Source organism: Lactuca virosa, chromosome 6 (assembly GCF_052849685.1).
Source record: "Lactuca virosa cultivar CGN04683 chromosome 6, Lactuca_virosa_CGN04683_v6, whole genome shotgun sequence".
NCBI classification, from domain to species: Eukaryota; Viridiplantae; Streptophyta; class Magnoliopsida; order Asterales; family Asteraceae; genus Lactuca; species Lactuca virosa.
In genome coordinates this window covers 261,545,020-261,563,798 of record NC_136431.1, presented here as the reverse complement: position 1 = coordinate 261,563,798, position 18,779 = coordinate 261,545,020, and positions in this window count along the sequence as shown.

Genomic DNA, 18,779 nt, shown 5'->3' with positions numbered 1-18,779 from the left:
GAGGTAATGATGGTTAAGAGATTTAAACCTTGAATTGTGTTTTGGGCCAAAGGGTAGAAAGGGAATAGTCATAGGCTGGGTTCTTGCATGAAATATGGATTTTTGTTCGAGAAGTTTTTAGTCAAAGATATATAGATAATATTGTGGGGATCTTCAATACCTTTCCTGGATATAAAGATCGTCGAAAACTGAGTTGGAACGAAGAAGTTATGACTGTTAGAAGTTAGGAGGATTTTTGGTTTAGTCTAGTACGTCGGGCGTATTAGGCAAGGATTATTGTGGAGACTCAACCGAGTATGTTGGGCGTACCAGGAGTACCTTGGGCATACGCGATCAGAACCCAAACCCTAATTTCGGGATTTTGAGCCCTATTTAAGCTCCTTAACTTCCCCAAACCCTTTCCATTCTCAGCCTCCACCTCTCCAACGTCCTCCCTTGAAACACTAACCCTAGTTTGAGCCTTGTAAGAAAAAGAAGGTGTTTGTAAGTGCTTTAGAGTGTTCTTGGTGCATCTTGGAGAAGAAGGAGCTCATTGGAGAAGTGTTGGTTGCGTTGGAGCTTGTAGATCCATACCTTATTCACCTTGATCTTTCTTCTGGAGGTATAAAGCTTGAATCTTGATGATGTATTTGTAAGATCTAGCTAGTTTTGGGTGTTATGAGCTTTTGGTCACTTTAGTGCATAAAGTTTAGATCTTGAAACTTTGTGACCTTGTTATGGATAAAGGTGAAAATTTTATCCATATAAACATCATATTGATTCATATCTGAAGGTTGGGGACTTGGACTTAATGGATTAAGTTGAGAGATATGCACTTTTAGTCCATTTGAGACTTAGTAACTAGATCTTGGTTGTTTGAACCATCCTAATCGATAAAGTTGGAAACTTTATCCATTATGGAGCTAGTAGGAACCATAAAAATGTGATCTTGGTCCTTCTATCCCTTCCATGCAAGAGTTATGATGTCTTCATGGATTAATAAGTTAGGGTTTTAGCTTTTGGACCTTTTCCAGCCATGGAAAGTCATAAAGGTGGAAATGTTATGATTTAAGTTGATGTTCTGAGTCTAGATCTAAGCTCTGGAAAAAAGGCCTTAATGGAAAAAGTGCATAATGGAGGAGTGAGGACATGCCACATATGTTGGGCGTACGTTGAATACGCTGGACGTACTCAGTAGCCTTGGACTTTGACTTTTGTTGACTTTTGTTGACCGCTGACTTTTGACCAAGTTTGACTTCAGGTCAAACTTGAGGATTTTGGGCTATTAATTATGATTCTATTCAGTTTTGGTGTGACTGGATTCGCGGATGAAAACTGTGCAAAAAAGGGATCGTATCGCAGTGTTTCAGAGTTCTTCGATTCAGGTGAGTTTCCCTCACTGTACATGTGGGTCGAAGGTACCAATGCCGGCCCACTAGGCTATGTATCCTCGTATATAAGATGTTGTTATATTGTGGTGAATTGCTAGATATGTATCCTGGTATATAGGATGTTGTTGTGCTATAGTAATCTCCTAGAGCTGTGTATATATTCTTATATGATAGGATGTTATAGTAGAGGTATACTGGTTATTATCTAGTGGAGTGCCTTAGGGGCTGTACGTAGTCATGTAGGATAGCTTGATAACTCTTGATCTAGTATTTTTTTTGCATGTTCCTTGTTTTGTTGTGGATCTAGAGTAGGATCTTTTATTCGGGTGGCTATGTCACATGTGGTTACTTATGGTTATGTATTTCATGGAGGTTAGCTGGTAGCGGGAGAATGTGTTGTGAGAGGACTAGTAGGCGGTATTGAGTTGTATGATTGATGTTTGCCTATACTATGTGCCTACTTGATCCTTGATTGTTTATATGTCGACATATGGTAATAGTGGGTTGAGGGGATCCTACTTTGTGCGTGATACAACAGATCAGGGGTAATCCATGTAACACTCTAAATTTTCAAATAATTTTTTTTCATTTTTAAAACCACACAAAACACAGTTTCACATTTGTCAAACCCAAATTTATAAGTTGTTCAAAACACAAGACACCAAAATGTTTGACAATATCCCATAATCCTCAAATTAACATTATCCCAAGCTGGTGTGTACAATCATGTCGGCGCCTTCCCGCGATCCTGAGAGGTGCCTGAACACATTTCACACAACACTGTAAGCACGAAACTTAGTGAGTTCCCCAAAATACCACACACAAATAATTAGCCTCTCATGGTTATATCTCGATAAGGACCCTCCGGTTATGTGTCTCAGTGAAGACCCTCCGGTCTCCCAACTCGGGTTGAACCCTCCAGTCCGGTATCTTAGTAAGGACCCTCCGGTCTCACAACTCGGTTTGGACCCTCCGGTCCTAACTCAATAAGGCACAGAATGATATACAACATAAATCATAAAGACAAAATCCATGATACCACATAACTCAGTATAAGCACATAAGACCCTCTGGTCAATGACTCAAATAAGACCCTCCAGTCACACAATATTACCACTAAGGTAAGCATAGTGAGAAGACTTACCTCGTAAGTAAGCAAGTAGGTCTCGTACTCAACGATCGGTCTAGACTCCGCCTACATTTCATAATCATCTCTAATTAACAATTTATAACAACAACTCCAAAGATGTTAAGCTAACCCTTTTACTAACTCTCGGAAAGGGTGAAAGACCATTTTACCCCTCCATGGTGTCCAAAGTCCACAATTTGACCAAACCCTAATAGTCAACGGAAGTCAATGCTCAAGTTAACAGTCCACGTTGACCCAACTCGTCGAGTGCATCTATGCGACTCGTCGAGTTCCTTCATTTCTCTGAAATATCGGGAAAATCCAACTCAACTCGTCGAGTTGTCTCACCAACTCGCCGAGTTTGTAACGCGTCCAAACTATCGGGGGAAAACCCTAACCAACTCGTAGAGTTGGCTCACCAACTCGCCGAGTTCCTTCAAACCATTCTGTCATTCAAACGTCTTTAAGCAAGAATCAGGCCCAAAACTCTAGATCTAGCCTCCTAAGGCTGAAATACCACGTAAAGCTGCAAGCGTTACTTCGATGCATGGCATCTATGGCTAAGTTTGCGAAACCAAATCTCAACAAAGGGTTTAAGGTATGGAAGCTGGCCAAAACTGGATAAAGCTCGAGTCTTTAGGCCTAAAGGGCCTAATAATGTCAAGATCTGAAGTCTTAGCTTCAAGGTAAGCTCAAGGCCAATAAGGACCCAAGGGAAATGCTAAAAATGGCCATAACTCTCTAATGGAGAATCTAACAAACAAGTTAACAAGTTAGTGGCTTTTTACCTCCAAATGTCCGCTAACACTAAAAGAATGTCGGATCCAAGGACTCCTTCTCATTCCAAGCCTTTTTCTCCTCAAGCTCCTTCAAAGAATGCACCTAAAACACACTCTTAGCCTCTCTCTCTATCTCTCTCTCTCTCACGGATGATAATAGCTCGATTAGGGTTTCTCTCAGGGTGTTAAGGTGATGAGGGAGGCGAGGTAAAGGACTTAAGGTCCTTTAAATAGGGTGAAAACCCTGAAAATTAGGGTTTTCTCGCTCAGCTCCTACTCGTCGAGTTGGGTCCTCTAACTCGTCGAGTTGACTCTAAACCTGCGCGGCTATCTAAATTTCTACTGGACGAGTTGAGGCCTCCAACTCGTCGAGTTGCCCTGTCAAAATGAATATAAATTAATTCAATTTTATACCTGGGGGTAGGGATGTTACAATCCAGGTCGATGGCTGTGGACCCGAGGGTATACCAGTCTGATGACTGATTGGGCCCGTCGCATATTGGCATTCCAATCTGATGACTGATTAGGCCCGTAGCATATTGGCATTCCAGTCCAGTGGCTGATTTAGCCGGGGGTAATCCAGCCCGATGGATGTGTGGACCCGAGGGTATTCCAGCCTGATGGCTGATTGGACCCGTTGCATGTTGGCATTCTAGTCCGAGGACTGATTGGGCCTGTGCATTCCAATTTGATGATTGTGGGCCGTTATGCATGCTTGTATGTTTATCTTATGGGGTATTTTGGGGGAACTCACTTACCTTTGTGCTTACCGAGTTGTTTATATTTTTTCAGGTATCAGCGGTTATCATGGGACGGCAAAGGCGTAACTGTACACATTCATCAGCAACAATGAAGATTCTGCGCTGTAATATTACTCTGATTTTCAATAAATATATGTTGGAATAAGTGGTATTCTTAATAATGGATTTATATTTAGGAAGTTTTACTCTAATAAAACTAATAAATTTTGGGTGTGAAATTGGGACGTTACAAGTTGGTATCAGAGCCCTGGTTTGAGCGAATTGGAGGACCACTTGTGTGAATCCAGTGTCAAACTAGGATCCGAGAATTTTCACAAAAACATTTTTAAAAATAACTTATAATGAAATGGTTGGGTTAAGGACATGGGATCGGTCTCTTGTCATGTTCTTGTTTTATTTTTAGCTTGGGATTAGGAACGTGGACCTTGACTTAACTTTAGTTTTACAGGAAGATGCAGTGTGTACAGTCAGCCAGAGCCTGAACAGGATAGTGGTTCCTAAAATACCCATACTTGTTATATGTGCCGAGTTTTTGATTTTGTTGATATGTGAACTGTTAGAAAGCATGCTAGTGGATAATCTAGGATTCTTAAAGGGATCGTCAGATAGAAGTGCCTGATTTCGGTGATGCCTTATGATATAGGGAATTGCTTGCTATATATTACTTGATTGTGTGATTGCTACGTGTATGTTGATTAGTTGTATATGGTCGGGATTAAATAGCCTTACAATGATTGACTTAGCTTTACTTCTTGTTCCTTGTTTAGATGTGGATTTAGGATAGAGTCGATTATTTGACAGTCTATCTGACCCTGTTTGTGTACAACAAGCATACACAGAAGCAACATGTGGTGCGGGAGCAAGGATAATCCTAGGAAGAGTGCCTAGGAAGTTAGTTGTAGCTCATAGGAGAAGTAGGTGTTAGCACACCTAGGACTGGTCTAGTGCAGTGACCTATGACCTTGGGATGAATTTTAAATTGACCACGCATAGGTGTGGAAGGTAGTGTGGGCCCATACTAGTAAAAGCATAGGATCCATATGTGATTCAGGAGGAATTTTGAGGCTACTAAGGAACTAATAGGAGGGTAGCCTGGTGTGTTGAGCACTATGTTTGATGTATTATCTTTCCATGGTGCATTTTTAGTATGTCGGTTGTTAAAAGGTTCAAGATCTGGAGTTGTTGGCCCTGCAGAAGCATGTCTAAGTGAAGAGGAGATTCGCGAGACCATTGCTGCCAGTGTGGCCGAGGCGATTAGGGAGGCGATTTTGGAGTTGTTTGGGTTGGTTAAGACCGTGTTGATCAAAGAGTTTGACCGGTGCTATGCCACCATCAAGCAGGTAGCTGCTGCCGCAGCTATAGTAGCTGCCGCCATTACACGATCCTAAGGAGGCGGGGTGATGCAGTACCGAGAGTTCAGTTATACAAAGCCTTCGGAGTTCAGAGGTGATACGGACCCGATGTAACATACAAAAAAATCATGAAAAATTTAAACTTTTTGACAAACCAAAAAACATCATTGTTTACATATTGTTGTCAAAATGAGTTCAATATCTGAGTAATCCTAAAATCATAAAACAAAACATGATGAGTTGCACGATCACGCCTTCGCCTTACCACAATCATCTGAGATACCTGAAACATAAACAAAACTGTAAGCCCAACGCTTAGTCAGTTCCCCCAAAATACCAATACATAGAAAATAGCACAAGCATAATAACAACATACTATGCGCCCAATCAACCATCGGGTTGGAATACCCCAGGCCCATCAACCATCGGGTTGGAATGCCAACATACTATGGGTCCAATCATCCTCAGGATGGAATACCCTAGGACCTCAACCATCGGGTTGGAATGCCCCCAGCCTGTTGGCTTACGCAAAAAGCAGTGAAGCCTCAACTACCAACCAATCATGTGCACATAATACAGATAACCATACTATTAACCAGCTAGCAAACAAATAGACAGATCTTAGAGATCACTAAGCATATCATCATTCTATCTGCCAGGATACTGATCTAACAGTTCACTATAGCATAACATGCACAACAGGATATCAATCCAAGGGACGGCATTGGTGCCTTCGACTCGAAAGTACAGTGAGGAAAAAATCACCTCACATTGATGAATCGCACAGAAAACCTCCGACTCCTGGCCCACTAAAATCCTGAACTATCACCATAATAAACATCCAATTAATAATTAAATCACCGCCCTTGACCAATGTACCAAACTTAGGGTAAATGGCCACTTTACCCTATCCATAATTGGGCCAAGACCCAGGCCCAATTTATAATTCAAAAAGCCCAAAATTATAAAAGGCCCAACATTAGTCCAATTTTCCAAATTGGTCCCAAACTCCTTTTTGGGCCTTATCCTAAGGTCCAGCTCATCACTTGGCCCAAAACACTCATAATCATATAGACCAATAAGGGCCCAAGCATTCAAGCCCAAAAGGTGGCCCAAAACTCGAAGCCCAAAGTCCAAAGTCCAACAGAAGGCGTACGCGGGGCATACTCCTTCGGTATGTTGGGCGTACACTGTCTCGCATTGACCCACCATGGGGTGGCTAACCGAGTATGCGGGGCGTACTTCTCCTTATGTGGGGCGTTCCCTCGCAGAGTCCAAAATCTCCATAAGTGCTTAATGGCTTAAGCACTTAAGCCCAAACTTCAGATCCATGGTCCAAATGCACCTTGTAGTTATAAAGTCTCCAACTTTATGACTTTAGACGTCCAAAAAGTCCTTAATACATGGTCTTAATCCATTAAGACCTTCCATAAGAAGCATGGATCCAAACTAGCTAAAGGCGCCTCATTTTTATGGATTAGAACCCTTCCTAGGGTCTGAAAGGACAGCCCAAAACATCTAACACCAAACATGCACAACAATGGGACTTTTTGGGACAAAAGAACACCATAAAGCTACTTAGATGAGATCTAAGCAAACCAAGCATAAAGGTAGAATATAGAGCTTCCCAAGAAGATGATAATCCAAGATCCACAAGCTTGTTTTCCCTTCTAGACTCCTTGATGCACTTCCTTCTCCTTTAAGAACAATAATAACACACTTTAAGCTAAAAACACACTCTTATGGGGTTAGGGTTCGCTAAGAATGACTCAAGGGCTTGGAGGCTGAAAGGGTGAGGCTAAATGATCCATAAAGGTGTTTAAATACTCCTCAAACCCTAAAAATTAGGGTTTCACCCGGACATTAGTACCCCCAGCGTACTAGGGCGCGCCCTAGTACTCTTAGCGTACTCACATGTACCCCCAATGTACTACTTCTTCTTCCAAAATTACCATTTTGCCACTAGGGCTTCTTAGGGCTACATCTTTATAATCCAAGGACCCAAAAATGACATATTTAAAAACCAAGGGAAAGATTTAAAAATACCTGAAACCCGGGATGTTACAACTCTCCCCACTTGATCTAGACTTTGTCCTCGAAGTCTGTTGTAGCAAAAAAAATCTGGGTAATGCTCCCGCATCTCAGCCTCCAGCTCCCAGGTCCACTCGGAGCCCCTCCGATGCTGCCGTCAGACCTTTACCAAAGGTACTTCCTTTCTTCGCAAAACCTTTAATTTCTACTCCAGAATAGCTACTGGTCTCTCAACATAGTCCAGACGCTCATCAACCTGAATATCATCCAATGACATAATCGCATCCTCATCCAATATGCACTTTCGCAGCTACGAAACATCGAAAGTGCTATAGATGTGACTGAGTTCCTCACGAAGATCCAATCTGTAGGCGACCTTGCCAACCCTGGCAATAATCTGGAATGGCCCAATATATTGGGGAGCCAGTTTTCCCCTCTTTCTGAAGCGAATTACACCTTTCCAAGGTGAGACCTTAGGTAACACTATGTCACAGACCTGAAACTCCAACTTGGATCGACGCCGGTCGACATAGCTCTTCTACCGACTCTGAGTAGTCTGCAATCTCTGTCTGATTTGTTGAATCATCTCTATAGTCTGGAGGAACACCTCGGTCCGTCCTATAACCTATGATCAACCTCGGCTCAACAGACTGGGGTACGACATCTCCGCCCATACAAGAGATCAAAAGGTGGAGCACCAATGCTGGAGTGAAAACTATTGTTGTAGGAGAACTCTTCAAGAGGTAGGTAGGAGTCCTAGCTCCCACCAAAATCAATGACACAGGCTCGCAACATATCCTCAAGAGTCTGTATCATCCGCTCACTCTGGCCGTCGGTCTACAAATGATAAGATGTGCTGAAGTGCAACCTCATGCCTAGTTCCTCATGGAACTTCTGCCAAAAACGGGAGGTGAACCGAACATCACGGTCTGAAACAATAGAGACTAGAACCCCATGGCGAGTAACGATCTGCGAATATATACATCGTCCAACTTCTCGGCCAAAGAACTCTCCGGAATTGCCAGGAAATGGGCACTCTTGGTGAATCGATCCACGATGACCCAAATAACATCAAAACCATTTGCCGTCTTTGGCAACTTGGTGATGAAATCTATCGAAATCCGCTCCCATTTCCACATGGGAATCTCCAGAGGCTGTAACTTGCCATGCAGCCTTTGATGCTCGTCCTTGACCATCCTGCAAGTCAAGCACCTCTCCACGTACCAGGCGATATCCCTCTTCATACACGACCACTAGTAGCTCAATCTCAGATCTCGATGCATCTTGATGGCCCCCGGATGGATAGAAAAGTGAGAATTATGAGCCTCCTCTAACACAATCTGTCTGACCCTACCAGACATAGGAACCCACACCCGACCACAACGGGTCAAAAAACCACGACTATCCGGAATAAATATGGTGATCTCACCCCTGATCCTCTCAATCTTCCATTTCTCTTCCCGAACACCCTCGGCCCGAGCCTCCCTAAGCAATCCCACAAGCGGATAATCCACTGATATCCTCATACGTGAAACCCTATCAGAAGGTCCAGCCGGCTTGCGGATCAAGGCATCCGCCACCACATTCGCTTTACCCGAATGGTAAAGGATCTCGCAGTCATAATCCTCGACTACGTCCAGCCACCTGCGTTGCCTCATGTTTAGGTTCGGCTGATCTATAATATATCTCAAGCTTTTGTGATTGGTGTAGATAGTACAGTGGATCCCATAAACATAATGCCTCCAAATCTTGAGGGCAAAAACCACAACCCTCAACTCAAGATCATGTGTGGGATATCTCGTCTCATGCGGCTTCAACTGCCACGAAGCATAAGCTATTACTCGTCCTCTCTATATTGAGGACCGCCCCCAATCCAGTGAGGGATGCATCACAGAAAACCACAAAATCCTCGATTCCCTCTGGGAGGTTCAATGTAACAACCCGATATTTTAAGTCAATGTAATGATCTAAAGTCAAGTATTGTAACCTACTTTTGAGATAATAAAAAAAATAGCGTCAAAAATAAAATGTTCAAAAATCTCAATTTGGATGTACTAAGTGGAAGATATCGTAACAAGGTTTTCAAAAATATAAAGAACACTAAAATCCGAGTTATAACGAAGCAGTTATGACCAATCGAAGATCCGCAACAAAACCTGTAAAACACTATGAAGCATAAAACCCGAAATTTCAATAAAATACTTTTTAGCCTTAGGTATCTAAATGAAAGTCGTAGATATCATTATACCTTAAACGTACATAAAAAGAATGTCCAAATCTGACTTCGTATGAGGAAGTTATGATTTTTATAAGTTTCGGATATAGCAGTAGACAGCTAAAAACTCGAAATAGAGATCGAGCGACTATTAGCCGACGCAACCTTAACGAGAATCGAAGATCTCGACAATAGTAGTACAACGGTAAAAAGACAGACGAAAACGGACGTCGGATGAAGAAGTTATGGATTTTTAATGGACTTTTCCAGTCCCGGCCTGTTAAAAATATATTATTAAAAATAAATTCAAAATTAGCCGACGGAGTCTAAACGAAAGTTGTAGAGTATAATCTCACCTACACGTGGATATAAAGAACGTCAAAATCAGAACTCGTATCCGAGAGATATCAATATCTGAATTTCGGGACACGAAACCCCAACCTGTCAGGGAACTCACGACGTGAGCCAGAAGCTCACGACGTGAGCTTGTGACTGATGGGTGACAGAGACGGGCTATCAGACGTCGAGTCTATGGAATGGATAAGATCGAAACTCACGATGTGAACCACCCCAAGTTCACGACGTGAACTCCAAAAATGCCCCCTATAAATAGAAACTGAAGGTCTCGGGTTTAGGCTGCTCAATTCTACTCTCCTTTCTACTTTTACTCTGTATTAAGCATCCCGAGACTACCCCGACGCCCCGGTTACGTGTCCAAGCCCCGACGAAAGCCCGAAGTTCCCGAGAAACTTGCTTCTTTCCAGAAGAAGTGCTGCCTGAGTTAAACATCGTCTTCATCAAACCTTCACTCTTACCAAGTGAATTCATACCCCTATCACTACACTTTCAAATGCTTATAAATGCTTTTAAACACCTTTAAGGGGGGGGGGGGGGGAATACAAGTAAACACACGGTTAAACTCGTGTGAAAACATCAATCTTTTGCAATACTTTTCATACTGTTGTTATAACCATCATACGAAAATGTTAGCATGCAAAACATCTTACGATACCATTTTACGCTCTCGAGATGAAATATGTTTGTAAATAAAAATATGCTTTATTTATATGTTTGCAAAACAAATCTTGACAAGGGAAACCATTTCAACTATAACATTACTTATATACAAGAAAATACAAATCATTGTTATGTCTTTATCAACATAGTAAAAAGGGTAATCATTTCGGACATAAACACATTCATTTCAAAAATACGTGACTTAATTGAGAATATGTGAGTCATTCGTCTTCATCGTACCTATCAAGGTATACAAGAAAGCCCTGTTTTATAACCAGAGTCTCCGCCCAGAGAACGTGATAAGTGTGTATAGATCTATACGGGACTGATGATCCCGCACCCTGGCTGTTAGCTACAGCCGGACCGGCAGGTTAAGCGTGACAAGTGTCATAACATTTTGACTCCTGAAGAACGTCGCTACAGGCAAATCCATCATAGTACAATTATGAAAACTCACAGGATAGACAATTATTATGGTATTATGTTTTTACGGTAAAAAAGTAATATTACAGTTATTTTTACGTGAAAATACAAGCTTCCTATAGTTTTGTTCACTAATAAAACTAGACATCATCATTTTAAGCATGACATATTTACTTACAAGTTACAGTCTTGGGCATTTAAGACTGCTTCTCACTTTTAGGAAAATATAGAATTTCCTGGTTCAATACATTCATTTCATACAAACAACGATTCATAACTCATTTTATAAGAAAATATCGGATTTTTTGGGAAATAAACGTGAACTTTCGAATGGCATGCATTTATTCAAATAACTACTTATGAACTCACCAACTTAATTGTTGACACTTTTTCTTTGAAATAACTTGTATTCTCAGGGAATCGCTAAACACCAGGTTAGCAACTACTTTTGGGGACTAATGCTCTGGCGTTAGCAACATCTTTTGGAACATCATATTGTATTTGACTTTGAAACATGTAATACAACAACCATGTAAAATTTTCAAATATATATTATGGTGGTGTGTACTTTCTTTACTATTCAATTGTTATGATACAGTACATGACGTCCTCCGCCCCTAAATGTTTCCGCCGTTCAGGTTTGGGGGTGTGACAGATTGGTATCAGAGCATTGTTTATAGTGAACTAAGTATATCAAAACCATTTTTGATATACAACCATAAACACAACTAGGCAAAAACACTCTAATTAAGAGATATACTTTTAAAAATATAGTTTTATTAAAAGTATACATGCATACATTACATAACAGTAACAGTATCATAAAGAAAACAATGTAGAAGTATTATAGATGAGTTGTGCACTACAGGTATACCTTGGAATATGTAATCGAGACTAGGATGAATATAGCCTGGTCAACTATACTTATCCGAGAGCCGACTAACATATGTCAGGGAATAGTTGTAGTGGACGACAAGTCTAAAACTTACAAAACATATAATCTTTAGAATCAAACATAACATTTAGAATACTATAGGAGTATTTTGTAAATGCAATAGTTTAACCTTGATGTTCAAATTTATATGCTCTAGTGTTTAGACAATTCTCATATCCCTATTCGCGTACAGACACAATGGCCAGATTTCACTTACCAGGGGACCCTTACTACCCGAACCAAGGTAATGGAGGCTGGGTGGAAGATGATCCAGAAGAGGATCCCGAGGAAATTGTGGATGAAGAGGATGAAGAAGAGGAACCCATGGAAGAAGAAGAAGAAGAAGAGTCTGAGGGGACCGAGACAGAACCCGAAGTGTACAATCCCCCACCAGCCGTCCGACCTCCTGCAATCAGGAGAGGTTTCCAAGGACCGACTCCCATTTAGGGAAACCTCATTCACCACTGGAGCCGACAACAAGGAGTGCGCCCTCCATACGGGATGTGTCGAGACTTCTACAATGTTAGCAATGGAGGTTCAGCTGACAGGGCACTCCCTATCATCGTGGACAAGATAGCTAACCAAATCGATCAGGCAAGGATTTCGACAACCCGAATCCGGGAAGTCAATGCAATGACACAAAGCAACGCTTCCGATATATGTCGCCTGGACGAACTACATGACGAGACCTGGATCCACACCGGGGCACTCCAGGGCCAAATGGATGCTACCCTAGCTGAAATAAAGGAAATGAGGGAGCAACAAGCCATCCTTGAAAGGCGGCTAATGGGAGCCAAACACTCGGAAGCAGAGTCTAGTACTCGGTGCAATACGCATCGCAAGTAGTGCTTGCTCAGCTTCAAATTTTGTTATAGACTAGGACCACGGCTAAATGTTTTACTTTTATTAACTTTCGGTACTGTAGACTTGTATATAAGGTCAAATTTCCACAACATTACGATGTATCCACTATATATATATATATATATATATATATATATATATATATATATATATATATATATATATATATATATATATATTAAAGTATTTGCTTTGCGTGTTAATTCCTTGGATATCACTCAAATTCATAGGTTTATCTGTTATTATATAAACTACTATTATGAATCGAACACAAATAACTGTTTAAGTCGAATCTTAATACACGAAGAATCTAAAATAGTTAACTTTTTAACACTCGACTTTCTATCATCAAAGACTTATTGTCTTTCATTGTTAATTCTTTGGCAGTAAGATGCCTCCTCGCAGATCTGGTAGACGCGTCAACAATGCAACACCAACACCACCGCCACCACCTCCACAATATGATCCCGTCATGGTACAGGCTGCTATCACTGCAGCAGTAGCAGCTGCTCTTACGCAAATAAACACTAACGGCGCTGGCGGAGCTGGAAGCAGTACCAACCACTTGAATCATGGCACTAGCCATGGTCATACTAGGGAATGCACATACAAAGAATTTTCAAATGCGAAGCCAAATACTTTTAACGGGGTAGGAGGAGTCATTGCACTTATTCAATGGTTCGAGAAGACCGAAACGGTCTTCCAGATCTGTGCATGCCCAGAAACAAGCAAAGTCAAGTTCGCTGCTTGTAATTTCTCTGATCGAGCCCTCACCTGGTGGAAGGGCCATGTGAAAGCCCTATCCCTCCCAGTTGCTAATGCCATGAGCTGGGAAGATCTCAAAATCTTGATGCTGGAAGAATACTACCCGAGGGGTGAAATCCAGAAGTTAGAGCAGGAGTTATGGAACCTAAGGATGACTGGATCGGACCTAGCCACTTACACGGCCAGGTTCAGTGATTTGTCAGCCTTGTGCCCAGGTATGGTAAGCCTGGAACCGAAGAAGGTGGAAAGGTACATTTGGGGATTGTCACCCCAGATCCAAGGGAATGTCTTGGCTTCTAACCCAATCACGTTTGACAGCGCGAAGCGCTTGGCTCAACGATTGATTGATCATGGTGTTAAACAGGGTACTCTTACCGCTACTTCTGAACCACCGAAGGAGATAGAGGACCGAAGGAAACCCTGGAACAAGAGAAAGGGGCAAACCACACAGGAAAACCCTAAGAAACAACAAATAGTGACAGCCCACGCCGTTACTGTCCCGACCAGCCCAGTACCAACAAAGTCGTACATCGGCAACCTGCCGAAGTGCAATAAATGCAACTTCCATCATCACGGACCCTGCCGTGAAATGCATTGCACTAGGTGCAATAGGAAGGGACACACCGTCCACTTATGCAAGGAACCGACCCAACCAGCCGCTCCAGCCACAAATGTCGGAGTAGGTCGTACTTGTTACAAGTGTGGAGCAACGGGGCACTTCCGAAGGGACTGTCCGAAAGCTAACAACAGGAATGCTGGTGGAGGGGGCAGAGTATTCGCAATGGGCCAAGAGGAAGCCATTACTGATCCCATGGTGGTTACGGGTACGTTTCTACTCGATAACTCTTATGCATGCATTCTATTTGATAGTGGAGCGGAGAGGAGTTTTGTGAGCCATAATTTTAAAAATCTACTCAAACAAACACCCCAGTCATTGAGCGAAACATTCATAGTAGAAATGGCTAACGAAAAGACAGAAGGCGCTAAAGAAATATACTTAAACGGTACCCTCACACTAAACAATAATTCTTTTCCAATTAACCTCATGCCGGTTTCAATAAAAAGTTTCGACGTTATCAGAGGCATGGACTGGCTGAGTTCTCATCGTGCGAACATTTTATGTTACGAAAAGGCCGTTCGCCTTAATCTGCCAAATGGCGAAACCCTCGTTATTTATGGCGATAAACCTAGTACCACTCTTCGTATCATCTCCTGCGTCAAAGCTCAAAAATATTTACGCAAGGAATGCCATGTGCTCTTGGCACACGTCGTTGATGTGAAGCGAGGAGTAGAAGACATCAAGAGCGTGCCTGACGTCTGTGATTTTCCCAATGTCTTTCCCGAAGATCTTCCGGGAGTACCTCCTGCAAGACAAGTTGAATTCAGAATCGACTTGATTCCTGGAGCCACCCATGTAGCCAAAGCACCTTATCGTTTAGCCCCAGCAGAGATGCAAGAATTATCCAGTCAACTGAACGAACTGCTCAGCAAAGGATTAATCAGACCAAGCTTCTCACCTTGTGGAGCACCAGTGCTGTTCGTGAAGAAGAAAGACGAATCGTTCAGAATGTGCATCGACTACCGAGAGCTAAACAAACTCACCATTAAGAACCGGTATCCCCTGCCACGAATAGACGATCTGTTCGATCAACTCCAAGGTGAAAATTACTTTTCAAAGATCGATCTAAGATCGGGATATCACCAGCTACGAGTCCTGGAAAGTGATATTCCTAAAACGGCTTTCCGAACAAGATACGGTCACTACGAATTTGTAATGATGCCTTTTGGACTAACCAATGCACCCGCCGTGTTCATGGACTTAATGAATCGGGTATGTCGTTCGTTCTTGGACAAATTTGTGATTGTGTTCATAGATGACATACTCATTTATTTAAGGAGTAAAGAAGAACATGGTCAGCACCTGAGACAAGTCTTGGAGACACTACGAGCAGAGAAGCTTTATGCAAAGTTCTCGAAGTGCGAGTTTTGGATTAGGAAAGTGGGCTTCCTAGGTCACGTGGTCAGCGAAATGGGAATCCACATGGACCCTTCCAAAATCAAGGAAATCAAAAATTGGTCAGCACCGAAGACGCCAACCGAAATTCGCCAATTTTTAGGCCTTGCTGGCTATTACCGCAGATTCATACAAAACTTTTCCAGCATCGCTAAACCCCTTACTACCCTGACTCAGAAGGGCGTAACCTTTAAATGGGGAGAAAAACAAGATGCTGCATTTCAAACTCTAAAGCAAGCCCTGTGCAGCGCACCCATTTTGCCTCTTCCAGAAGGGACAGAAGACTTTGTAGTATACTGCGATGTGTCCAATCAAGGGCTGGGTTGTGTGCTGATGCGACGAGGAAAGGTTATTGCTTACGCCTCACGAAAACTAAAAACACACGAGGTCAACTACACCACTGATGACCTAGAGCTTGGAGCAGTAGTGTTCGCTCTGAAGATTTGGAGGCACTACCTATACTGAACAAAATGCACCGTCTTAATAGACCACAAGAGCCTTCAGCATATATTCGATCAGAAGGAGCTAATATGAGGCAACGGTGATGGGTGGAACTATTCAATGACTACGAATACAAATTTCGTTATCATCCGGGTAAAGCCAATGTAGTGGCGGATGCCCTAAGTCGAAAGGAGTACTCTGGTCGAAAAGTGAAAGCGCTAACCATGACAATCCATTCACACCTGTCAACGCAAATCAAGGAAGCCCAACTAGAAGCCTTGAAACCAGAAAACGTGACAGGTGAAGCACTTAGAGGAATGGACAAGAATCTGGATATCAAAAGTGACGAAGTTCGTTATCTCATGAATCGAATCTGGACACCGAAATTTGGTGGATTCAGAGAGGTGGTCATGAATGAAGCATACAAGACTCGATACTCCGTACACCCAGGTTCAGATAAGATGTATCTGGATCTCAAAGAACTCTATTGGTGGCCAAACATGAAAGCAGAGATTGCTACCTATGTTGGCAAGTGTTTAACTTGTGCCAAGATCAAGGTAGAACATCAAAAACCCTCAGGTCTACTCCAGAAGCCCGAAATACCTGAGTGGAAGTGGGAGAAGATTTCCATGGATTTCATAACCAAACTACCCAATACGCAAGGTGGTCACGATACCATTTGGGTGATCGTCGACAGGTTAACCAAGTCTGCCCGCTTCCTGACAATCAAGGAAACCGATAAGATAGAGAAACTGACAAGAACTTACATCAGGGAAATTATGCGACTTCATGGAGTACCGATGTCTATTATCTCGGACAGAGATAGCAGATTTACTTCACGATTCTGGCAATCACTACAGAAATCCTTGGGAACTAGGCTAGACATGAGTACAGCCTACCACCCTCAAACCGACGGACGGAGTGAGAGAACTATTCAAACCCAAGAAGACATGTTACGGGCATGTATAATAGACTTTGGTAAGGCATGGCACACCCACTTACCATTAGTCGAATTCTCGTATAACAATAGTTATCACACTAGCATCAAGACTGCTCCATTTGAAGCTCTCTACGGCCGTAAGTGCAGATCACCTCTGTGCTGGGCGGAAGTGGGTGACACGCAGTTGGCAAGAGGCCTAGTCCCTGATAGCACTCTCACTGGCCCAGAAATCATTAGAGAGACGACTGAAAGATTGTCCAAATTCGTGAAGGACTGAAAGCCTCAAGAGATAGACAAAAGAGCTACGCCGACAAGAGACGAAAACCCTTGGAATTTCAGGTTGGTGACCGTGTCCTACTGAAGGTCTCACCCTGGAAGGGCATGATACGCTTTGGGAAGCGTGGAAAACTAAATCCAAGGTACATTGGACCCTTCGAAGTTACTGCAAGGATTGGTCTAGTAGCTTATAGACTCCAACTACCACTTGAACTTAACAACGTACATCATGTGTTTCACGTGTCTAATCTGAAAAAGTGTCTATCTGATAAAACCCTTTTAATTCCACTCGAGGAAATCGAATTGAACAAAAATCTTAACTTTGTGGAAGAACCCATCAAAATCATGGATAGCGAAGTCTAACGGACAAAGCAAAGTCGCATACCAATAGTGAAGGTTCGCTGGAACGCTAAGCGGGGACCTGAATTCACTTCGGAGCGAGAAGATCAGATGCAACAAAAGTACCCGTATCTCTTCCCTAGTCCATAAACACTTGCTTTGTAAATAATTTCGGAACGAAATTCACTCTAACGGGGGGATGATGTAACAACCCGATATTTTAAGTCAATGTAATGATCTAAAGTCAAGTATTGTAACCTACTTTTGAGATAATAAAAAATAGCGTCAAAAATGAAATGTTCAAAAATCTCAATTTAGATGTACTAAGTGGTAGATATCGTGACAAGGTTTTCAAAAATATAAAGAACACTAAAATCCGAGTTATAACGAAGGAGTTATGACCAATCGAAGATCTGCAACAACACTTGTAAAACACTGTGAAGCATAAAACGCGAAATTTCAATAAAATACTTTTTAGCCTTAGGTATCTAAATGAAAGTCGTAGTTATCATTAAACCGTAAACGTACATAAAAAGAATGTCCAAATCTGATTTCGTATGAGGAAGTTATGATTTTTTGAAGTTTCGGATATAGCTGTAGACAGCTAAAAACTCGAAATAGAGATAGAGCAACTTTTAGCCGATGCAACCTTAACGAGAATCGAAGATCTCGACAATAGTAGTACAAAGGTAAAAAGACAGACGACAACGGACGTCGGATGAAGAAGTTATGGATTTTTAACGGACTTTCCCAGTCCCGGCCTGTTAAAAATATATTATTAAAAATAAAGTCAAAATTAGCCAACGGAGTCTAAACGAAAGTTGTAGAGCATAATCTCGCCTACGCGTGGATATAAAGAACGTCAAATTCGGCACTCGTATGCGAGAGATATGAATTTCTAAAGTTCAGGACACGAAACCCCACCCTGTCAGGGAACTCACGACGTGAGCCAGAAGCTCACGACGTGAGCTTGTAACTGATGGGTGCCAGAGACGGGCTATCGGACGTCGAGTCTATGGAATGGATAAGATCGAAACTCACGACGTGAACCACCCCAAGTTCACGACGTGAAGTCCAAAAATGCCCCCTATAAATAGAAACCGAAGGTCTCGGGTTTAGGCTGCTCAAT